The sequence below is a fragment of the Protopterus annectens genome, chromosome 6.part0 (assembly GCF_019279795.1).
Source record: "Protopterus annectens isolate FY-2018-M chromosome 6.part0, PAN1.0, whole genome shotgun sequence".
NCBI classification, from domain to species: Eukaryota; Metazoa; Chordata; order Ceratodontiformes; family Protopteridae; genus Protopterus; species Protopterus annectens.
The window spans coordinates 194,499,053-194,514,229 of NC_056737.1; the positions used below are offsets into that span (position 1 = coordinate 194,499,053).

Consider the following 15,177-nt stretch of genomic DNA (forward strand, 5'->3'; position numbering starts at 1 on the left):
GCACTGCATGATATATTCAAAAAGCATTACTAATCCTCACAGCTCATTTGGCTTAGTGGTATGTTGCTCTGACTGTAATGCACAAGGTCCTGGGTTCAAGACTTGGCAGTGGTGACTTTTTTTTCCCTAATGTTAAATGACTGTAATGCATGATATATTTACAAAAGAATTACAATTTCCTACAGCTGATTTGGTGTAGTGGTGCTTTGCTCTGCCTTTAGTGTGCAGGGTCCTGGGTTTGAGACCTGGCAGTGATGACATTTTTCCCTAATTTTAACTGACTGTAATGCATGATATATTTACAAAAGCATTAGTAATTCTCATAGCAGATTTGGTGTAGTGGTATGTTGCTGTTACTCTAGAGCACAAGATCCTGGGTTCAAGACTGGCAGGACTAGTTATTTTCTTGCTGGGCAGAATGGAGGCTGAATGAGTTAAGAGTGACTGAGGCAGTTTTAAGCAGGTTTGCATGGTTTTGTGCAATGCTAAGTGGTGCCAAGAGATGCTTAGCTTCCCTTAGCTTTGCTTAGTGGTGCTTACTCCCACTTAAACATGTGCTAATTCCAAAAGAAAAGAAAAAAAGGGGTGATATGAAAGTGGTGAAATGGGGGCAAGCAGGGGGAAAACATTATGAAAGGCAGCTAGGGATGTGCAGGAAGGGTGTAGGAAAGGACCATAGCTCTTCATTTCTTGGGCAGCAACAGCTGCAAATGATGTGGACAATTTGGAATTTGGAGCCTCACACCCCACAGAGAGAGGTGTGGGTGACATAAGCTTGTTTTTTATTTAATGGGATGATTGATTCATGGCAGTGTACGTGGGGGCAAAATGGAGAGCTATAGGACATGATTTTGTTGTAGGGACAGATGCCCTCCTTTTTTTAAGGTGATAGTGGGATGTTGGGGAAGGGTTGTAGGTATGTTTGGGGAGGCAGGTTTGGTAGGAGAAGTTGCTTTGCAGACAGACAAGACAGGACAGATAAGACAGCAGACAGGGGCTGTGCATGACACATGAGGGGGGTAAATACCTTGGATGAGGAGAGTGGTTGGGAATCAGAGGCCCACGATCCCCAGATAGAAACAGTGGGACCGAGGTCCCCACCCATGGGCAGTCACCACTGCCCCTTCACAGTCTCGAAGGTGGGCTGTGCTGGGGGCTGGACAACAGGGGCAGGCTGCCTCTCGAGGTGTGCCAGTCTGCCCTCAGTCTGGTGCAGGCATACATCCAAGTCCCTCTGGATAACTCTACACACCATGCCTCTGAACTGTTGCCAGCTGACAGGGTCCTCTCTGCAACTATGCCCAGTGGGGGACGGGCCCCGTCCCTTGACGCAGTTCCACCTGAGGGTGGTGCAGGTCCAGCAGAGGAGGAAGTTCGAGGTTGGGTCCCAGACATGCTGGGACCTGGTGCCACAGCCAGAAGAGGCAGGATAGATGTATTTGCTGGGATCTGTCTACCCAGGCATGCTATGATAAGATTTTTCAAGGTGTATTGATTAATCATGAACAAAATATTTCAACATTAGTTATAACAGCATGCATGCGTGTTCCAATTAATGCAGAACTATAGAATTGTAACAATTGCATGGCAAACAGAACACATGCATAAATGGAATAACAGTCAGTACTGTAACAGCATGCCAGTTACATTTACGGCAGCAGGCCAACAACAGTGGTGTTTGAACAATGTATGTTAGTATGCAACCAATTAAACATATGAACAATAATAGAACATAAGTCCCAACATTAGGTTTTGAGAACAACATACCTGTAGTATATGAATCATAATTACTGATGCAGATAAGGGGTGGGGGAAGAGAAGAAAAAGTCCATTATATCTGTATAGGTTTATTTTTCACAACAGTACTGGTCAATACTCTACAGGTCTGCCCTCACGTTAAATCTACTTGAGGCATATAGCTACTCTAGCACATACAGACCTGTTAATCTGTTGACCTGGAATGCTATGGGGCAAGCTGTGACAACTCTAAGTACATGAGTAGTGGGGACTTGTACATGTCATGGTTACATATATGACTAACAAGGTGTACCCTGCACTGTTGTGAGTGTGTTAGTAGCATACTTGTACTGGGATTTTATCTGTGTGTAAGGTTATTGGCAACAGTGATCACTAGCCATGACAGTGTAACAATTGAGAGACTTGTATCGGGAAGAGTGCATAGTGTATATTTGTAGGCATGGGGCTGGGCACTGGAACATTTGTACACAGTTTATTAATATGCCCTTCATACAGCTTATACAAACATTTCTTTACCTGTCAGTCCTGTGGGGAAAATATCTGTTAACACTACCTGAATGTTTCTACAAATAGATAGGATTATTTGTGTGTGACTATAAACACATCATAGTACCAGTCCCTAGATTTAAACTGTGGTGTCTGTGTGTGCAAAATATAACATATCTATTTTTTATCACACTGAGTTAATGGGGAACTGCTGTCTGTTGCTTGACTGATTTCTGCCTAATACACAGTTGGTTACACAATCTGACCTTGTAATCTAAGTGGAGTGTCATAGAAGACGGTAGTGACAGTTGAATATACATGTCTGAGATTCATGAATGACAGATAGTTATTGTACTGTGTATTAATACTTTGAAAGCAGGTGTACACATTTAAACCCTACTAGATGTGAATGTGTGTGATCTGTACAGACCATAGCAGGGTGCTGGGTTGCATACCTGACCCGTATACATTTGCATATTATATATTTGCAGTCTCCACCTATTACACTGTCATACTTGCCTGCATCAGCATACTCATTCAGGGCTACATAGAGCTGAAATACAAAGTTAACACAAGGCAATGCTGCAGGGAACACACTATAATACATTACACATTACTATTCAATGTTTAGATCTTAGTGCAGGACATATTTCATTGTATCTTGTTTTACAGCTCCACAATCTACAGTTTTGCATAATAGCTGGTTATCAGACAAACCTCAATTAATGCATACTGTCACAGCCATATTTACTGTGAAGCACCTTATATTTCTTCAACAACATACCAGATTAAACACAACAGTTTGTGGTAATAATCTTTATTTTGGGTAACATATAGTGGTTTATTACAGTCAAGATTCTACATTCATTAGTACTGCATTTCCTGTAGATGATGACTGCATGTCATTTATTACCTTTACAGTAGCCCACACAGTGCAGTTTATTAGCAGGTTCATTCTTACACAGGATTAGTTTAGTATTGCCTTCCTTTCATCAATAGTAGTGTGTTTGCTGCCTTAATCTATATTACACAGTGCCTGGCATTTATAGCAATGTTGGTCTGATTTATTCAGTACACTCAGAACACAGAATGCCTAATGGCAGTAAACAATGTACTTTCTTATTTATTGCACTACATACTGCAAGACAGAGCTGTACTCACCACACTCTTGGTGCAGCCTTGTCAGGTGGTAAGTGTGGGCTTCCATGTTATAAGCCCTATCCTCTGCAGCTGTAGGGGAAAAACATCCATTATGCAAACCTATCACATACTCATGTTAGAATTTGGTAAAGCAATGGGTCATATACTTGCAAACTAATGGGGGCATTCCCATCCCAAGCATCTTGGATCCATTGGGCCAAAAGCCCCCCCTTTCTCTGCTTCAAGTTATCATAATGATAATGCACCTGCTCACCAGTTCAAGGGATTACAGTGGCACTGGTGAGGTCATGTGCCAGATGGTACCAGGCCTCAGATTTGTATTGGGAGCCCTTGTACTGGCCCTGCAGCAGTCTGTCATCATGGTGTTGCACAAAGAGCCCAGCCATGACTTTGGACTCCAAAATGCCCCAGCGCTATGCCCGAAAGCGTGCTCCCTCTCCTACTCCAGCCATAGTTCCTGCATTGATTGAACTTCAACAATTTATGGCTGTATTCCCACCTGTGCAGTTTAAATAAATCCATATTCCCACCCTTTGCCATCATTGGACCATTTTCAAAAATGCGAGCAAAACTGAGCAGTGTGAAAACCCACTAAGCTGAGTTGAGCAGTTCTTAAAGTGGCAGATGCTGAACAGTGCTTAGCAGTGTGCAAATCCACTTAGCTGAGTTGAATAGTGCTTAAAATGGGACTTCTTAGCGATGCTCAAACTAGCTATGTGAAGCTAAGCACTGCTAAGTATTGCTCAGACAGACCTGTTTAAGCATTGCTTATCTTGGCTTAGCAGTGCTTAGTACAACTGAGCTAAGGGCAAACAACAGTTTTCATTAAAAAAATTTGAACTGGAGATTACTTACTCATTACTGACATATTATTAAGTGTATATATTTTACTTTACATGGCATATCCCTATGTGCTTTGATTACATTACCTTAGGGTGTGAATGTACTGTATGGACACTTGTGTTTAAATAGGGGATTTCACATTATATCTCCATTGACACTGGCATTTTGGACCAGCTACACTACCCTGGTTAACAAACATCAATTACTGCACCATTAAATAAAATAAAAAAATAAGTTTACAATGCTTTCCCATGTAAAAACTGAATGGCCTGTCTTGATATTCGAACCATACACATACTGCACACAATGCTGGAACTCTAACTACTAAGCTAACTCACCAGTGAAGATTTTGGATATACATTTGTATATAGCTCTTTCATGATGTTTAAGCACTGCTGAGCAAAGCGCCGTGGTGCGCAAACCCACTCAGCTACACTTAAACATCAAATAGAATGGAAAAAAAATACAGCCATTTTAAATATATATGAATGACAATATATAAAGTATAAGCATGTCAGTTTCAGGCCACATACTCTTCATGACAATCTATGGTAATGCAAAACCTGTCATTCTATCAACTTTCTAAGTTTGTAAGAGCAATAATTTAAAAACTGTCCCTATTTCTGGGCATTTGTCCCACTTTTAGTAATGGTTTTGCCCAGACTTCTTGCTCTAAGAGGTTCAGAGGTGTGTGTCTGAGGATACTATTTTATTGTAAAGTGCTGTATGGAACTTTCACAATGCAGGGGGTGTGTTACAGTTCCTGTCACACACACCCTGCATTACATTTAATTCTCAATCCTCTTTTCAGTATCCACGGACACTGAAGGGATTGTAAAGTGCCATACAGCACTTTGACAGTGCAGGAAGCATGTTACAGATCTGCAAGTACTACTGCAATATGCCCCCTGCACTGATTCAGTATCCATGTACACGGCCTCATCTCGGTAGTGCACCTTCATTAATTTGTAAGGCTCATTGCTGAGAGGGAGATGCAGACCATTCACTACATGTAGGAATAACACTATTCCTCCATGGAGTTTATTAAATCCAGGGGATAGTCAGATTCTTGAAAACTCTAGTCAACTTAGCATCCAGGCTAACTCTCAGTGGTGACATACACCCAAACCCTGGTTCATCCTACAAACCGTATAAAACAAACTCACAAAATGGCATACAAACTCAGTCTACAATCCTTCTTCTTAGGGACAAATATGATATTCTACTAGTAAATATTAATATAAGAAGTCTCAACAACAAAATTTATGAGCTGCATGCTAAGTTCTCCATATACTCTTCGGATATTGTGCTTCTCACTGAAACTTGGTTAAAACCTACCACCCCCAGCAATGAAATGCTACCACCAGGATATATCATATTTACAGACAAAACTAGTAAAAGAGGAGGTGGTGTGGCCCTATTCTTTAAAAAGCCACCTCTCCATAGAAACTTTAGATAAAAAATCACTAAACCTTAACAATTCTGAAGTAGTATTTGCTTAACTAAACATTAATCCCGGATATCAGTATGCCCCCAGGGGATAATATCCAAACATTAGAAAATATACTATACTGGAGCAGTAAAACATTACCTCAGGAAGCAATTATTATGAGCATCTTCAATGTAGACTGGTTAGACTGCAACTCCACAAACCCCAAAAATGTATCAACCTGCACGGCTTCACACAACACGTCCAGTCACCCACTAGGATTAATAAGCTATCCAATAAACACTCCTCTCTAGACTGGATATTAACGGATAGGCTAGCCCTCTCCTCCTACTCTGGTTGTGTACCAGACACTCTCAGTGACCACTTCCCAATCTATTTACTTAGGAAATGAGCTAACTCATCTAAAAAAGCTACATTTAAACTGATAATAAACAAAAAAATATCTGAACCCCAACTAGCTTATAGATATACTTAAACATTGTAACTGGACACCATTGAAACGTCTACCTCTACAGGAAGCATTTGATTACTTCAACTCTACCTTTCTGTCTATACTAAACTCTCAAGCCCCTAGCTGAAAAATATGTGTGAAATTAAACTATGCCCCATGGCTAATAAAAGAAACACAATCACTACTTAAATCTAGAGACAAGGCTTGGGCAATCTGGAACAAAACAAAGTCCCAACCCACTCTACAAACCTACTGGGAACTTAGAAATAAAGCAAAGCAGCAAATTAAGCAAGACAAAATAAATTACAACTTAGAAATCCAATTAAAACATTGCAATAACCTACAGAAATTCTGGACAGCTATAAACAATATACTTCTTCCAGGCAAAGTCAGTACATCCCCTCCTACCACTACTAATAATTCAGATAACATTGCTACTCAATTTAATAAATACTTTACTGAAGCTATGTTAGCTCTGTCCAACAATCAACACCCCTCTCCTATCAGAACTAACACTGCCTCCTCCAATACTAAAACCACCATCTCCCTGCAACCAGTAGTTACAGAGCTGATCAAAAGAACTGCTTTAAGAAAGCCAAAACCCACCACTTTAGCTGTAGACAACTTACCTGCCAGTTTCCTCAGACTAACAGCAGATGGTATAGCATATTCTATATTAATTCTTATCAAAATATCCATAGCAGAACAACCCCATCCCATTTGGAAAACCTCTTACATAATACCCCTATATAAAGGTGGCTCATCAACATATCTTTTCTATAACCTCCCGATCGCAATATTATCACCACTGTCTAAAATACTGGAGAGGGTCATTCACATGCAAGTTACTAATTACCTACATACTAATAAACTTCTGACCAACACTCAGTACAGCTTTCGATCATACCATAGTACATCAACCACTCTAATGTCATTTACCAATATTGTCAGCTATCACAGGAGCAACAGTAATTATGCATCCTCTATCTACCTGGACCTATCAAAAGCCTTTGATATGGTTTCTCATAGTATAGTAAACAACTAAATGTTCTCTCCAAACTAAATTTCTGCCTATCTACCCTAGCCTGGTTTCAGGATTACATTACTGAATGCCAGCAAGCATTTTTCTTGGCAACAGACTTTATTACCCCTTCTACCAGTGACTGTAGGTGCCCCTCAAGGCACAATCTTAGGCCCCCTACTGTTATCAGTATTTACAAATAACCTCCACACCTCAACCCCGTCAGCCTCCCTCATTCAAATGTAGATGACTCAACAGTGACATGTGCTGCTTCCTCTATTCAAGAACTTCAAAACCTAACACAACAATCCTTTCTAGCAGTTGAGTCCAGGCTTGCAAACTATCAATTAATTTTAAACCCCCAAAAAATCAAACTTATGATTTTCCATCCCACTAAATCAGCCCCACCCACTAACACCTTCAATATTGCATCACTAAATAACACCATCATCTCCCCATCATCACACACCAAACTTTTAGGTGTTAAGATTGATTCCAACTTAAAATTTGATCTCCATATTATCCAAACAGTAAAGAAAGTACACAAAAACCTCAGAACATTATTTAGGAACAAACACTACTTCACTAAAAATACTAAAACTACCATTACCCAATCTCACTTAATCTCCTCGCTTCTGTACACAGCTCCCATGCTCACAAATCTAAAAAAAGTCTGAGCTAGCAAAACTTGAGTCTTGTTATAACAAAATTGCCAGATATGTTACAAATCTACCAGCTAGAGCTCACCATTGTATAGTACTCAAGCAACTCAACTGTCTAGAGCTCCCCCATCTCCTTCACTACATCCAGTTAACCATGGCCCATAAAATACTCTAGGAACCTGAGAAAACACCTGCCCTACCAATGGCCCACAAAATACTATATGAACCTGAGAAAACACCTGCCCTACCAATGGCCCATAAAATACTATATGAACCTGAGAAAACACCTGCCCTACCAATGGCCCATAAAATACTATATGAACCTGAGAAAACACCTGCCCTACAAGTATTTCTTCAAACATATGCCACTAACAGAACTCTATGGTCCACAAGCATCACATAAAAATCAATATAACCAAAAACCAAGCTGGAGATTCCCTCTTCTCAAATTATATAGGTAAATTCTGGAATGCACTACCAGAAAATATTACAGTGGTTACATAAATAGCCCAGTTTAAAACAATACTAAAAATCCACTTATTCACTAAATGGCTGTGTCCTTGATCTGCACCAATCTAACCTCTCCTTCTGACTATGCTATTTTGTTTCACATGCTGACAAATCCAATCCCTCGGTCTAGTCTGTTGACTATGTCTCTGCAAACTGACACCTCATAGTACTATAACATTATAGAACTGAAGGCATATTAAGACTTGACAATTCAATTTCTTAGTAAACTGTGTTCAGAATTTGTGTAATTGTCATAGTGGTCTCTATTTTCTTATATAGAAAGGTTTAATGATGCAGTGTCTGTCTACTTATTGTTAATCTTCTGATTCTATCAATTAGGTTAATAATTACTGTGCATTAGCTAAACTGTGATATTCCTTAACTAGTTTGTATGTATAATCTGCTTGTCCAAACTGTATCTAGATAGTATTTTAACTTCTGTGCTGTATATATTATACTTACATATATTGTAGTTCTGTATGTTTCAATGTGGAGATTTTCTCCCTGGGCCTCCGCTGAAAAAGGACATGTGTCCAATCGGACTTTCCTGGTAAACAAATATAAAATAAATAAATAAAATAAATTGTGGCTGTGGGTTTGTACCTTAGCCTCCACTGAGAACAGAGTGACTTTCAGTACATCAAATAACTAGACAGTGCTGCCGTCAACCCTGAAAAAAGGCAATTGTACCTAGTAGGCCTTACTTATTTAAATTCATAAAATAAAATGTGCAGTTTTAAAGTCAGAAAGGCAGGTGAGATATTGAAACTTTTAAGTATCTTAAAGTTTAGGAGTTGTACTGCCTTTCAGAGAAAAGAAAAACACAAATACGTGGACACAGCTTAAAAATCGTGGTTGGCTTAGTAGTGATGTGCAGAAAAGTATGCTTTGTTAAAAAAGGCCTCTCTGAGTATGTAGCAGAGTCAGATATGATAGAAAACAAACTGGTGTAAGACAGACAAAAGGCAGTCCTAGAGGTGAATAGGAAAGAGCAACACAGATAAGTCTGTGGTGACACTTTATGAAATGGAAGGATAATGGATAGTAGGTGTTCCATGGTATATATTTTTTTCATTTGGCACTATTTTGCTTCTGAATGTGTGACCAGCATGGCAGAAGTGGTCTATGAATGTAGAAGTATTTCACTGGTCTGGGTTGCTGATGATCCATGAGATGGGAAAGCTAGATGGGGGGCATGGAGGAGATCATAAGAAGTTTTCTTTCTGCAGAAGAAAACAGAAGAGAAGTATGCATGGTGTTATTTCAGTTTTAGTGAAGATAATTCATTATTTCCATCCATATTTGGCTTCTGAAATGTGTACATTCTTGCTATTGCTTACCCTGCTTCTTAAGAGAAAAGTAAAAATTCTGAAAACACCCATTTTGTGATACTGCTTTTATATTCTGTTATCTTGTTCTATTGGATGATCATAACACTGAGGGTAGGCTATGTCATGAGAATGTGATCGTTGAAGGTAATACAAGAATCAAAGTAAATTGGATACACATAAACAATTTACTGCAGAATGTTAAAATGTATTGAAAATGAAAATTCAGTGTTATTAGACATTATAAAAGGTTACTGGAAGCTTGAGGAGTAGTCTGATTTAGTGAGCCATTGTTGGATAGGTGACTGAATGTGCAAAAGATATTTTTTTGTGGATAAAAGAGGACTTAGTGGGCTTCTTAAGGGACTGATTCTGAGGCCTACCTTTTAATACTTGTATTGCCAGTATATTGATATTTAGAAAATATTCTGTAAATTATTCTAAGGTAAGGTCATGTGCAGCAGATGATATGGCTAGTTTGCAGGTAGGCACAACAAGCTTAGAAAAATTTCATTGAGGTGAAATATGGAATTTTCATTCTTAAGAAGTGCAGAATGGTAGATTTCAGTGCTGGCAGTCCAGAAATGAGGTATTCATTGAGATGCTTGGATTATGAGGAATCCAGGAAGAAGATACCTGGGAGTTTGAATAACTCCTAGTGTTAATCAGATTGCTTTTTGTTACTGTGATGATAAAAAATGGGAAATACACTGGGTAGCATTGCTATGGCATCAGATACTATGAATATGGAGGTTTTATTTCCACTCTCTAGAGTTTTAATGAAACTTGTGCACCTCTGGGTATAATATTAGGTGAAAGAGATTCAGTTGCCAGAATGGAAAGGAAGTCTACTGGGACTAGCAGCAGTAACAGCAAGCACAGCAGAATAAAACACAAACCACCAGGTAACCAAGATTTATTCCAGTAAAATCTCTAGCGCTTCACCTCACAGCCTTCAAGGAGTAAAACAGTACATAAAAACTGCACTGTGTGCGTGTGTGCATATATATATATATATATAAAATTATACTATCATTATTCAATTAACACTAATTAAATCATTTAAAAAAACTCCACTTTATTAAATAAGAAATTTCTAGTTGCAATATGTATTCAATCCATGGGGAATTAAAGTACTATATTTCAGTGTAAAAAATGAGTCTTTATTACAAAAGTCTATCTTTTATAGCCACATTACCACAGTGACTAACATGTATTTGTTCTAACACTGTGCCTTGCAACCTCCCAACTTCACTACCATGATGCATTTTAAAGTGCATAGCAACAGGGTTCTCAACCCAACCTGTTATCTCTTATGTGTTCTTGAAGTCTTGTTTTGAATGCTCTTTTACTTTAAATCTTTTAATCTACTAGGATTACCTACTAGGAATGGCTTGGTATGATGGTGATCTTTATCCTGAAAATTAAGGATATAAGGCAGATGATATGGATGCATAATGTCATAAAAGAACAGATAAGTTAAACATTACAAAGAATGATAAGGGTGGCACAAGAGATTGAGAGTGGAAGATTGCTTAAGAAACTTTAAGGGGGACTGAGATGATTTTTTTTCTAGAAAAGGCAGCTAGATTATGGTATGCAGTAGAGAAAATAGAGAGAGGTATAGTCAGGCTGGGTTTAAAGTGGGGCAGGTGGTATTCAAACTGGGGAGGAATGTTAGAGATAGCTCTTTAAGGATGAGCTGCATTTTCAGTGACTTAACAGTGTTTGTATTGATGAAATAGCAGTGTAATACAAGATAAACATTTAACCGTACTGTGATGTTAGCAGTTTGACATGATTAAGAAGCTTACAGCTTTCATAAGAAATGATGAGCATTCTTCCAATGCTGATACCATTTTGAGATGGGATTATTTTTGACTTATAGGTTTTCCATGCAAAGAGTCCATGTGTCACTGTATTTCTTTCAAAGAAGCATTTAATGGTGCTATGTATTGTGGTGCCTTGATGCCTTTTTTGTTTTTTATTTTTTCACCAATCTTATTAACTTGTGCAGGAGAAGATGTTAGAGTTTGAAATAAAGTGTTGCTTACTATAGTATTTGTTGCATCATACTGTGTCAGATTTTTAATAATTTGTTTTTTTTAATGAACTACAGAAAGAGGAAGATGGGCAGGAGGATTGTACCACTACACCAGTGATTCTTCATGAAGTCAAACTGTGAAGAAATGCTGAAACATTGTGCAAAATGCAAATACCTACCTTTCAGCTCCACAGTGAACATGAGAAAGTGCAACACTGGATTTACAATGAGACGCGCAGGCGCTGTCTAGTGACTCGATTCTCAACTTGCATCTGACACTTCACATTTATGCACAACCAGTGTGCAGTCTCTCATTTTTTTCATAAATTAAAAAAAAATTGGTTTTAACAAGATACTTTGTGATTGAGTTATGCCATTCTCAAAACTTAAATGTCATTACTGCTGTTCATTTCCTCATCTTTTGAGAATGCACATTCAGTTACTTGAACAAGCAAATGTGTACACTTTAAACTGAGAGCTCCAAGTAATGTGGGAGAGATATGCCTTGATTTTTGTGAAGATGACTTTTCAGCTTCCATAATTATTGTAACACTGTTTATTCAGAATGAAGTTTTTAGTTAGTCTGGACATACATACATACTTCAGTGTCCCTAGGGGATGTGTAATTTCCAAGTCATTCTCAAAACTTCAAATTATCAATGTTTTAATACCAAATATGCAAATGCTACTGAAAGCCACTTTTTAGGGGGTTTCATTTGGAGTCCCCTTTACCAATAATTCTTACATCATTGCAACAACTGAGGTGTAAGACTAGTCACCCTTTCCACTGTCCTATCTCAAAATTTCATCATTTAAAATTTAAGATTCACATAAAAGTACATTTGGCCTTCCTTATGGATGAGTTAATGGATGTTGCGGGGCACTCCAGATGTAGTTTGTGACAGATGTTTTTTCAGTTTGCCACTTCTAGAGTTTGTAGTGTAAGACATCTGTGCATTAATGCATCCTGCTGTGTGAAATCTATGCGACAGCCTTGGATAATGGGAAGTATATTCCTTATTGCTGTTTAAAAGCGCCATGTTTGATGGTGGTAATATTCTATCAGCCTGGACTGGTATATGTGTAGAAATAATCTTTCATTTTAGAAACTGATTGGCATTCCTGCCCTTTCCATCTATTTGAATATGTTAAGTTCTTGTGAACTATAAAATAAAAAACAAAATAAGATATATCCATTTCCTCTGTTCCTCTATATGAGTGAATATTAAGGATCGTTGCATTTTTGTTTCATCATGATACATATGAGAAGCTAATGTAATGTTTCTGAATGCATTAGCAGATACACATAACATTGTTTGAGCATAGTGCATGACCATTAGTTCTGTAGAATTTATCGGATAGTAAATGGATGATTTTCCTTATCATGTTCATTTTTTATTTGTTTAATGTTTTCAGTTTGCTCTCTTCCCACCCTTCCCTTTATTCTAAGGTGTCAGTCTTTAGAAATTTAAATATTGGCATATAAACGAAGCTGTCAGTGCCTAGTATTATCATATTTAGGCTCATAATATCTATAAAATATATATTTACAAGTGCAGATATAAGAATTCCTTTGTCTTAATAGCCAAATATTTTAAACTAAAATAATAATTTTGTTAATGAGATGTGGTTTATACAGTGCTGGAGTCTTTAGGTTCAGTTGCTCTAAAAAAAAATCCTAATCCTAACCAGTGTACAAGAAGTCTCCTTTGCCATATCACTTAATATGCTTTCCTAATCCAATAAACAGGAACTCAGAAACAGTAGCATAGCTCAAACAGGGTGAGAGGGGCAACTGCCCTGGACACAAAATGTTGGGGGGGGGGTGATCATCTGATCTCGATCCTTCTTTCATGCTTTTAAAAGCCAGTATTGAATTTGCGGTCAAACCTGAGTACTGTAGCACTTTGTGTGTGGTCTAAATTGTAGTAAGCAGTTTGCTACAGTTTAAAAGTAAAAAGAAGAGCATTTTTTTTTATAACTAAAACCTGAGTGCTGTAGTACTTTGCACAGGCAGGGTACTGCTGGCTGCATCTGTAGCAAGCTTTTTGCTACAGTGTACAAAAATTTTTTTTTTTAAAACTAACACATGAGCCCTGTAGTATTCCATGCAGGCAGGTTATAAACTGTAGCAAATTTTGTTTGCTAAATTTGTAGAAAACAGTTTGCTACAGTTTAAAAGTATAAATTATCTTGGAATTCTGAGGCTGGGAACAGAAATTGGTCCTGAATGGCTGGGGAGGGGGTCATGCATCCAGCCACCTGGTTGGTATTCCAGTATAAGGAATGTAACTGTAATAAGCTGATTGCTCGCAATGTATAATGTATCAATTGACTTTTTATGGTGAAGTGCTTGTGTGTGTGTGTGCGTGCGTGTGTGTGTGTGTGTGTGTGTGTGTGTGTGTGTGTGTGTCTCTGTGTGTGCGTGCGTGTCTGTGTGTGTGCTCTTTACTTGCTGTGCTGAGGGGATAGGGCGCTGGTTCATAGTACCAGCCCAAAGCGCTGGTTGATCCAGCTATGCTGCTGCTCAGAAACCTAGTGCAGTAATGCTTTTCACTAGTGAACTACGTTACCTCCTGCTCTGAAGGTAACAGCTAGTGTTTACAAATCATCTAAAACAATGAAGGATCTTTTACAAAAAAACACTATATGCAGGGAAATAAAGTATAAAAACATTGCAAGACATGCAGAACAATTTGGTTGTACTGTAAAATTGGGGGAAGGAAATAAGCTTGAGAAAGTTATGGAGAACTACTTTACATAAAGGTGCATCTCTTTGTACTGTTAAGTGCAGAAACAGCAGCAGCAGAACTGAAGACTTTGTGAGGCAGTTTAAACAAATGACATGGATAAAAAAGGGGATGGATATGTAAAAATCAGGTTGGATGTATATTTTTACCATAACTTCACATGCTTTTCTCAAAGAAGTCTGAAACTGAATTTATGGCATTAGATGTGTGCAACATGAACATCTTCAGCATTATGTACTCAAAGGGTTGTCGTGGTGTATAGAATCTGTAACTGATTAGGATTATATGTATAATTTTTTTCTGTTGCAGAATTCTTTCCATCTAGAAATAGACAAAGGGTCAGGGCCTTACTGAATTACTTGGCTAAGTACCAGCATCTAGCAACTAAGTTATACTGTCAAAATGCCTTAGCGAGCTGGTTAGGTGTAAAGATACCAGCATCTTAGAACATTATACTGTTAAAATGCTTTACTGTGCCATTTAGGTGTAATGATATCAGCATCTCAAAACTACATTATACTGTTAAAATGCCAGTTCGGTGTAATGGTACCAGCATCTTAGAACTATGTTTTATTGTCAGAGTGCCTCACTGATGCAGTTAGGTGTAAAGGTACCAGGATCTTAGAAATACATTATACTGTTAAAATGCCTTACTGTGCCAGTTACGTGTAATGACATCAGCATCTCAAAACTACATTATACTGTTAAAATGC

The 15,177-nt window shown here is 38.2% G+C and overlaps 1 long non-coding RNA gene across 1 annotated transcript in view; it reads left to right on the top strand.

Moving 5' to 3' along the window:
• The window catches only part of LOC122804214, an 89,927-nt gene extending 77,021 nt beyond the window's left edge, over nt 1-12,906 (top strand). Inside the window, exon 2 of the long non-coding RNA XR_006365202.1 lies at nt 11,790-12,906. This is a non-coding gene — a long non-coding RNA (uncharacterized LOC122804214). The remainder of the gene's footprint in view (nt 1-11,789) is intronic.
• The last annotated feature ends 2,271 nt before the right edge of the window (nt 12,907-15,177 follow it).